Here is an 11013-nt window from a genome sequence, read left to right on the forward strand (position 1 = left end):
TCTGTAGTGGAAAATGTAATATAACAGTATAAGTCTGACAACCATATAGATAAGTTTGTACAAAAACTGTGAAGCGTTGAAATTCTAGTGCAGGTTGTTCTATTGGGATAGCTGGAACCAAAGCTGGGATTCTTATCTCTGGCAGAGTAGAGGGAGTCATTTTTGAAACTTGGTTGATACAAGCTTTAAAGTGACTCTGTTGTGATTGTATTGGGCAGGTGATGAGCAGTGCCTGGTTTTCTCCACACATACCGCTTAGAATTATCACTAAAAGTTCTATCTTGTCTCATCACTCCAGAGAATCATATTTCTCATAGTCTGGGAGTCCTTCAAGTGTTTTTTTGCAAACTCTATGCGGCTTTCATATGTTTTGCACTGAGGAGAGGCTTCCGTCGGGCCACTCTGCCATAAAGGCCTGACTGGTGGAGGGCTGCAGTGATAGTTGACTTTGTGGAACTTTCTCCCATCTCTGCATCTCTGGAGCTCGGCCACAGTGATCTTGGGGTTCTTCTTTACCTCTCTGATCAAGGCTCTTCTCCCATGATTGCTCAGTTTGGCTGGATGGCCAGGTCTAGGAAGAGTTCTGGTGGTCCCAAACTTCTTCCATTTAAGGATTATGAAGGCCACTGTGCTCTTAGGAACCTTCAGTACTGCAAAAATTCTTTTGTAACCTTGACCAGATCTGTACCTTGCCACAATTCTGTCTCTAAGCTCCTTGGGCATTTCCTTTGACCTCATGATTCTCATTTGGTCTGACATGCACTGTGAGTTGTGAGGTCTTATATAGACAAGTGTGTGCCTTTCCAAATCAAGTCCTAATAGTTTAATTAAACACAGCTGGACTCCGATGAAGGAGTAGAACTATCTCAATGAGGATCACAAGGAAATGGACAGCATGTGACTTAAATATGAGTGTCTGAGCAAAAGGTCTGAATACTTATGACCATGTGATATTTTATTTTTGTCTTGTTTAATAAATGTGCAAAAATATCTACATTTCTGTTTCTTTTCTGTCAAGATGGGGTGCAGAGTGTACATTAATGAAAAAAATGAACTTATTTGAATTAACCAAATAGCTGCAATGAAACAAAGATTGAAAAATGTCAAGGGGTCTGAGTACCCACTGCATTTGTCTAAACTGGACATTACCCATCTGTATTGTTTGGGGGTGGATAGTGTTAAAAGAAAAATAACTATTTCATATTCATTGTCATATTCATTGTCCTTGCCCTTTTTAACTGGCTGTCCAGTTATAGACCTAGAAGTTCCCTAAGACCCGCAACACACATCCGTTTTTTTTGTACGTGTGCGGTACGTATTTGCACGTACCGGAGACACGGAGACACGGAGACCAATGTTATTCAATGGTAGATGGCACACACACGTAAAATCACACAGAACGTGTGTCTGTGTGGTAAGTACGTGTGTGCGCTTTTCTACACGGACATGTCCGTTTTTGGCCGGCAGCTCGCAGGCACGGACCCGCTTTAGTCTATGGGTCCGTGCCTGCACGGACCGCACACGGAGTATGTCCGTGTTCAGCACGTATCGTCCGTGTCTGTATTTCATCACAAAATCTGAAACACTTGTTACCAATCTATCAGGTCAATTGCTGGCCATTAATTCTGGCGCCAAACATACATTTCCTGTCTCATTTGCACGCCAGACAGCAGCTGGGCACCTGTCCTCTCACTGCAGGGGAACTTTGAGCACAGAGAACACCACAGGTACTGAGCATGGCGCCCAGAATCGATACAGAGAGGCTGATTGGAGAAGTAGAGAGGCATCCAGAGCTGTGGGACGCACGTGATGATGGCTACCATGACAGGTTAATGGCGGAACGAGCATGGATGGCTGTGGCAGAGATAGTCTACCCTAGGAATGGATGGTCTCAATGCACCCCTGGAAAGAAAAATAGATATGGTGAGTACAGATATTTGCATTGCTTCTGTCTTTACCTACATGTGCACATTCTGTAGGCAGATTATATCCATATTTGTATAGTTTGTTTGGCATGTATTAATGGGCCTGACTCATTTTGAGCTACACTGGAGACTCACAAACAGGATAGTGTAGTTTTTTGGCCTATTGAACTATTCATTGCAGTTTTCTAGTAATGTCAGCATGTGTATATGTGGTCTGCAAAGCATTTTATGCATGTACAAAAGGCATTTCAGGGTGTTCAAGCAGCAATTAAACATGTTTGAAATATATTTTTGTTTTCAATTTTGTGCTATTTCTATTGTAAATGTGCTGTGAAATGTCTATACATTTTGAGTTGTATTTTCATGTTTGGTTTATTATGCATGTCCCTTGGTGTCACCATGTCTGGAATGGTAACAGTAATGTGTAGTGTATAATGGAAATTCTTTGTGGAACATATGGCACTTCATGGGTTTATAGACATTTTGTTTCTCATGGCTTACTGAAGGTTTTTTTTTTATTTTTGTAAGTAAAAAAGGAGATAAATGATTATACAGTGGTTTAATCTTTTTACTGGAGATCTTGTTTACTTTGTCATGCGTATTGTGTTATTATGTCACTATATGAGTGTCATGGGTTGTTGTTTTCATACACATGGATGTGTGTTCCAATTTATTTAAATTGCTGCAATACAAGACTAATGTTTTATTTTTTTATTGTTCAATTGTTATAATTTGTGACCTTATTACACAATTTTTTGTTTTTAAACAGTGGATCTTGTTAAACGGCGATGGCGCTCAGCACGTGACCAGTTCAGAAGAGAATATAACCCAGTGGCAACCACAGCTGCCGCAGCCAAAAAGAAAAAATATGTCCATTATGAAAGACTCAGCTTCCTCATGCCCATTATGGAAGTACCAAAGTAAGTTTAAACCATTACATCACATGGCGTTTTTTTTTGAAATGCACACATTAATTGTTTTTCTTTTTTTTTCTATCTTCAAAGTACAGAGGATAATCTAGAAGATAGTGAAGAAGCCCAGTCAGCAGTATTAACAGCGACCTCTGCTTCCGAGATGGAGCCTACCTCATATCAACCACCAACAATCCCCAACACCAGCCAGCCAGACGCAGAAGAAATGTCCTCTGATTTGGGTTTGGGAACAAGTCAATCCACTAATGTAATTCCAGGCCAGTCTACAGGACGACAAAGTGGCCCTTCACCAGTTCTTGCAGAGAGTAGTCCACAGCAACATGCAGGCACACAGCCAAGAATAACAACTAGTACCATGCGCACAGTAGCCCAATCTATCCGTGGTCGCAGACATAGGCGTTATGAAGATTTACGTTCCCTGCCAGATATCATTGATACCAGAATTATACACATGATGAATTCACTGATACCAGAGAGTGATGGAGAGAGATTTTGCCGCTCCCTTTCTCCCTCTCTTGCATTGGTTCATGTTGATAGGCAGGACAGATTGAGGGCGGCCTTAATAACACTAATATCTGCTACCCAACGTGAGCCAGAACCCATATATTGTTTTGAAGTAATAGAGCAATGGAGAGCTAATCCACTTGGTCCACACACAAACACAACCCAACAAACTGTGGAAACCCAAACTGATGAACAGTACTCTAATTTTCAACTAAATCCTGTAGTGCAACAAACACATATACAGTGTCCATCTTCTTAATATGGGAAGTGATGTACAAATTAGGCCAACAATTGTCTGACACCAAACAGGTACATTAATGACACAAAGGCCATCTCAACAGCCATCATTTGTCCCACAAGTACCCCAACAGACACCAATGCAAACCTCTTTGAACTATACTATCCTAGTATTGTTAGTATTGTTCATAGACTACCTGAAATGTTTCAACAACCAACATCCTACCATGTTCCTAATAATCCACAACAACAGTACTTTCAACATCAGACTTACCCAACTAACTTCACATACACACATACTCAGCCTCTTCCAACACATCAATATGTACCACCTACACTTGGTCTTCCATCTGCTCAAACAACTGCATCATTATTTGTTCCAAGTACAACAACTGTTACTAGTGGAAACACTGATCAGTCACTCACTACAACATCTAGTGTTGTGCAGCAAACATATTCTGTAGGTGTCAATGCTATGGAGACTACACAGGAAAGCATCACTAGCCTAGAGGATTTAGTTGAATCATAATGTGATATTGTATGAATTATTTTACATTTTGGTATGTTTTCTAGGGTATTGCTGGTCGGAAAACATTTCAAAATGTAACACATTACTTACTCTATATACATGGGGTCATATTTGTGTTTTCCTTTAAAAAAATTCAATAGAAATTACTCTATCACTTCAAAAACATTACCTGTCTGTTAGAATGTTGCCTTTCTCTGGACATGTTGTTTGGACCATCCATTAGAAAAAACTGGGTTTAGGGAAAAAATGCATGCACATAAACTACTACACTAACATTCAGACACCTTTATTATTAAAAATCCAGCCACTATGCAGTATCTGCATATGGTCTGGTCCCATACTTGTATTCCCATAGTGTCAAACAAATTATGTTTGCGTGACATTATTGCATAATAAAGTATGGTGTTTTGTATGGGCTAATGTCCCTGACAAAATTCTGTAAAAAAAATAATAGAATACAGGGTGTTTTGCAAAAGATAACAGACATACATAGGTTCAATAAAAAATCTGGACTAATTTTTTCAAATCCAATTTGCCATCTTTTTATTAGTCATGTACATTCAGTAGTACTGTTACTTTCAAACAAAAAAATCCTGATTTTATAGCAATATAGTTAAATCACAATAGCTTATTGGGACCACAAACCCAACCAACCAACAAAAAAACCCACAAATTATACCTATGTATGGTCATTTTCTCTTTTGTATTACATATGTGTTTGTGATTATGTAACTTAGTGATCAAAAACTATAACAATGTCAAATTTAGACATGACTATGGCGATTTAAACTAAAATAATCTTTAAACTGATTCCTCACTTGTAGACCAGAAGTGGACACATTGGTTCTAACACTACCATTCTCTACAAATGGTGTATTTAAAGCTGGCAACTCCTCAATGTCTTTCGTCATTGCTCTCATGTAATCTACAGTAATTATGTAACACTACTGTTGATTTAATGACAGCCTTGACAGTGGTTGGTTGGAGTTGGATGGTGGTTTGATAAATGCGCCATCTTGAGGCCAAAATGCCAAAGGCACGTTCAACATAGCAACGTGCTCTGGCCAATTTGCTATTAAATAGGGCTTTTGATCTGTCCAGCCCCCTTCTGGGATATGGACGCATCAAATGCCTAGACAATGCAAACCCCTGATCTGCAACCATGAGAAAAGGAACAATAGGGCCATTATTACCAGGCAATGGTCTTGGTGCAGGCAAACTTAAACTATCAGACATTAATCGTCTTGCTAAACGTGAGCTTCTGAAAATGTGTGCATCTGAGGCACTGCCATAGGCCCCAATATCAGCAAATAAAAAGCAGTAGTTTGTATCTACCATGGCCAAAATAACTACAGAAAAAAACTTATGATAATTAAAATATCTTGATGCAGAGTTAGGTGGTTTCTTCACTCTAATGTGTTTTCCGTCAATGGCGCCAATACAATTAGGGAAAGCTGTTTTCTCCAAAAATTCATCTGAAATGTACATCCATTCCTGTGTTGAAGGCAGCTGCATGACATGATGCCTAAGGGTCTCCCATAGCATAGTGCAGGTATGCAGGATAATCTTGCCAATTGTGGACCTTCCCAATAAGAATTCGAAATGTAAACTGCTGATGGATTGCCCAGTTGCAAGGTAACTGAAATAGAAAAAAACATGACATTACTTTGACTATTCATGAAAGTTGTTTTTCAAAACAAATATTTGTGTCATCCAATGACTGGCGAGATACTGTGTATGACTATTATTTTATTGCTTTTGTTGGAAATACATATGTGTTGATATTTACTTTCAATATTGGAAAAATAATTACTTTTCTGTTTAATAAACAAGATTGTTTGATTTATGACTCTTGTCTCTTTAATTTTGGTAGAGTTAGAATGGTAGATGTGAGCACTCAGATCATATTTTACGATTACAATGAGGTTATTTGATCTATATAAGTTTTCAACAAATACCTAAATTTAAAATTACATAATTTCTACAAAATGATGCCTTTGAGATTTAACATGTATTTCAAAATAACAGATAAAGCATGAGTATACATGACAACACCTACCATAAAGTCACCAACAGTCGTTCCTCAGGGGAGATGCTGAGGCGCATACAGGTGTCCTGATGCTTCAAACGATGGTACACAAGGCCAAGGATGTTGTCAAATGAATTCATGGTGAGATGGCAGTAGGCTTGGAATTTTGGTGGAACTTTCCGCATTTCACCATAGAGAATATTAAAATGCCCATGTGTTTTCCTGAGCTTCACAAGGGGGTGAATCCACATCCTTCTCTCCAGTGGTGGCTCTTCTTCAATCATATGTCGCCTAACCCCAAATCTCCTAGATATCAACCAGAGCAAATACATGGTTGCTTCATTGGAGAGAGACATTTTGGAGTGTGTATAATATGAGAATGAGCTAAGATGCCATGTTTTTAAGTGTTTTTTAAGCAAACTAACCAAATTGGGTAGTTAATTGACCAATTAAACACACCAGGAGCACATTATGATGGGCTAACAAGGTTATTTGTGTGAAAATACGGATCCGGAAAAACGGACGGCACACGGACTGCACACGTACGTATTTGTATTGTATTGAAAACAGTATTTTCTGTTATTTCTCCCTTTAATTTTATAACTGTTTTGCTTGTTTGTATGTCACTATAATTTGGCTCTTTTACGTCACTCAGACAGCATGGCAACAATCATTGAATTCCGCGACTCTGCCAGTGTAGATTAGATGTTCGTCTGTCAACATGACATGATTTTTTTTATATATATCAAAATGCTCTCGAGGACGAAAATTAGGTAAAATAGGAGAAGCCTATTTAATAAGTTTGGACTATCCATAATGATTCTGCCAGTGAGTGGTGGCAACATGTATATCTGGGGTGTGTGAGCTGTGTTAGGCCTCAATCAGATTTCAATTTTTTATGTATGTATTCTATCCATGTTTTTCATGGCTTAAAGATATAACCCATAACTACCATCACTCTATGGAGCAGTTCACAAGCTTAAATCCTTTTGTGGAGACCCAGTGGCAGACATATTATTGGCCCAAGAGGTAAGGGGGGCATTTCTACCTCCAAAGCAGGTGTAATTGTGCATTTTGATGAGTTCTAAAGGTACCGTCACACTAAGCGACGCTCCAGCGATTCCACCAGCAACCTGACCTGGCAGGTATCGCTGGAGCATCGCTACACGGGTTGCTGCTGAGCTGTCAAACGGGCAGATCTCACCAGCAACCAGTGACCAGCCCCCAGCCAGCAGCGATGCATGGAAGCGATGCTGCGCTTGGTAACTAAGGTAAATATCGGATAACCAACCCGATATTTACCTTGGTTAATAGCGCACACCGCTTAGCGCTGGCTCCCTGCACTCCTAGCCAGAGTACACATCGGGTTAATTACCCGATGTGTAGTCTGGCTATGTGTGCAGGGAGCAGGGAGCCGGCACTGACAGCATGAGAGCGGCGGACTCTAGTAACGAAGGTAGATATCGGGTAACCAAGGAAAGGGCTTCTTGGTTACCCGATATTTACATTGGTTACCAGCGTCCGCAGAAGCCGGCTCCCTGCTGCCTGCACATTTAGTTGTTGCTGTCTCGCTGTCACACACAGCGATCTGTGCTTCACAGCGGGAGAGCAACAACTAAAAAATGGTCCAGGACATTCAGCAACAACCAGCGACCTCACAGCAGGGGCCAGGTTGTTGCTGGATGTCACACACCGCAACATCGCTAGCAACATCGCTGTTGCGTCACAAAAGTCGTGCCTCAGCAGCTATGTTGCTAGCGATGTTGCTTAGTGAGACGTGGTCTTTACACAACAGGGCCCTTATATTGTTCTTGTTAGGGGCCCTCCTCTGTCTGTGTCCTCAAGTGTGGAGACCTGTATGTTTTTCATCCAAGTCACCAATTTAAATGATTTTATATGACTCTATTAATTGGTAAGAATCACGGACATCACTCATATGGCATCCATGTGCAATTCCTGATCGTTTGGCTGACAGCCATCTCAGCTGACTCTGCTTATGAGAAAGCCACTGACTGACATCAGCCTGCGGCTTATCTCCAGTACAGTAAAACAATGCAATCGCCATTCAAAAATCAGACAGGCGCGATCCACATCTCCCCAGACTATCAGTTAGTTACTGCACCTATTCTAGGACCTGTGGAAGCGTGACCGCATTCAAAACAGCTACAGTCTTCTGGACGTCTCCTGCTTCCTTCCACCCATCTCCTTTAGTGCTCTGAAATTAATAAAGGATGTTTTACTTTTGGTGGGTGCCACCTTTTCACTTCTTTATGATGAATTTTGTGCTTATGACTATGTAAGGTTGAGAACCACTTCATTATTCCAGATCACCTATTTAGTGGAGCAGTAGACTATACGGATTTAAACCATTGGTGCCGGACTTTTCTTTGTTGGGACACAGCTAGCGCCCCCAGACACATTAGACTGTCCGCTGCACCTGCCGAAATCGGATAATATTATTCTAATGTGTATAAGTCTCAAGTCCTAAATGGCTTTCTACAAACAACAAAAGGCTCCAAATCAAATGCACAACAAATTAATATATGTGATTTTTATTTTTACTGTAGTTTCTCCTTAAAACAAAGATTACAAACAAAAGGACGGGAAGGTTTTGTCTCTTCCTGAAATCGTCCACGTGGAATCCTTCCCAAGTTGCTGAGTTTGTTACTGCAGAAGAAGATAATGAGCACCAGATGCCCCTCCACGTCACTCAAGTTCCGCACATGAGAGTTAACCAGCTCCTCTCATTAAGCATGTATAGGCAGTGTGTCAGATATGGTCCTTAGCTTCATTGTAAAGCCATAATGTATATAGTATATCACCCAATTGATCTCTGTGTTATTTACAATCTACATTACCTTTCGCTGTTTATACAAACTGGTAAGCAATTTTCAGAAATGACTCTGTTGGTAAATCACTACAGGATTGAAACATATCGTACGTCTTCTTGTCATATTCCTATGGTAGCAGGTGAGGAAACATATGGCAAAAAAAGTACTATTACTGTAAATTGCCCACTAAGGAAGAAAAGAAACATCATGAATGAAACATGCAGTAATTCAGGAGGATTCTTATGAGATAAAAATAGAAGAAGGCTGCAGGGCATCACCTAGGGAATCGTCTGGCTTCGAACAAGACTTTGAAAAGAAATTTTGGCCAGATAGGAAGTTTTGTCCTTCTCGATCAAAGTGATTCATTGGCAGCTTCTATGGAGTCTCCCCTGAGGCCAACAGCTGGAGCTGAAATACAGTGATCGCAGCTGATAACTTTTGTGCATACAACCACGGTTACACAGCATAGTCAGTACTGAATCATGGCTTTACTCTACACACTCCATTTACTTTTTACATCCAAATACATTAAAATCCTTCAAGACTAAATTAATGGTACAATTTATGGAACTTAAATCATCAATCAATATGGCTGGATACAAGGTCTATGGAAATGAGTCTCCACGTATATCTAGTGCTTAGTTAAGATTCACAATGAGCAGGTTTCCCAATGGGTTTCCCATAGACAGCATGTACGGCGCCTGAAGCATGTTCCATGTAAGCAATGTTTTAGGCCTTCTGAGAATAACCGAATATGACAATTGAATACTTGCTTAGAGATTTCCGATCAAAACTGTACCTTGAGTTATATTTCAATATAGCCATGCCGATCTTAACAAAGTGGCAGAATGGAATAAACTCAATGCAAGTAACCAAGGCCCATAACAAATGTTGGAATAAGATATTCTTGTGAACTTCCTACGCACCACTACATTAGCAATGTACTTCCTTACGGCATCTCGCCAAATGGTTGCTAATGAAACCACAATGAAATGTATACAAGGCACCACAGCAATTCCGTTATCAATTCTTTATTGGTCAAAATACATAGGCAAAGAAAGCCAAGTTCTGACCACAATATGGCCTTTGTCAAGAGAGAGTATAAGGGCCTGTTTACATGGACGGACTTTAAAGGGAACCTGTTAGGTGCAATATGCACCAAGAGCCACGAGCAGTTCTGGGTGCATATTGCTAATCTCTGCCTAACTGTCCCTGTATACACTAGCATAAGTAAAGAGATCTTTAGAAAAAGTATTTCTAAAGATCGTATATTATATGCTAATGAGGCCCACGACTAGTTGTAAGGGCGTGAGTTCATAGCATGTTAGTGTGACACCCTGGCAAAACCAGGTAGTCACAGAGGTTGTACAAAACTTCACCCTCCTTAGCACACCAACACAAAACCCACACCCAGGTGCACAACACCAGCCATTAATATCTAGTCACCCCCTCATGACAATAGGGACCAGTGGGTGGGACCAGGCGGATGGAAGCGCCCACCTAGGGTTCCTGAGGTGTCAGGGGAGGGAAAACAACAGTTGAGAGTGAAGTCTGGGGCAGACAAGAGAACAGTGCTGAGTTGACAGTAGAGGAGTGTGAAGTACAGCAGAGTCAGGGGTTGGGGCCCCTGGACTACCGGACTAGGTGGCAGACGGCAAGCAGGACCACAGGCGACGGAGATCCGGTCGCGGAAAACCTAAAGTAGACCAGGGCAGGGTGGTAGCCCGCCGGTGCCAACAGCGGGAATCCGATCCGGAGGCCGTGCACAGACAGGGTACCTGGACCCTAGGGCGAGGAAGGTTGCAAGCCCCTTGTAAATTGACCAGCCCGGGACGAGGTTTCAGGCCTTGTTCTACAGAAGCCCAGAGAGTGAAACGGAATACCAACATGGGGGATAGGGTGTCCGCCAGAACCCACAGAGATCCCAAGGGTCAGATTTCGCGGGCCACAGCTCCCAACATACACAGTACCAGGAGTGGACTTCCCCGTTCCAAGCGGAGTTGTCCCATTGAAGACACAAACACTG

The sequence above is a fragment of the Anomaloglossus baeobatrachus genome, chromosome 2 (assembly GCF_048569485.1).
Source record: "Anomaloglossus baeobatrachus isolate aAnoBae1 chromosome 2, aAnoBae1.hap1, whole genome shotgun sequence".
Taxonomy (NCBI): Eukaryota; Metazoa; Chordata; class Amphibia; order Anura; family Aromobatidae; genus Anomaloglossus; species Anomaloglossus baeobatrachus.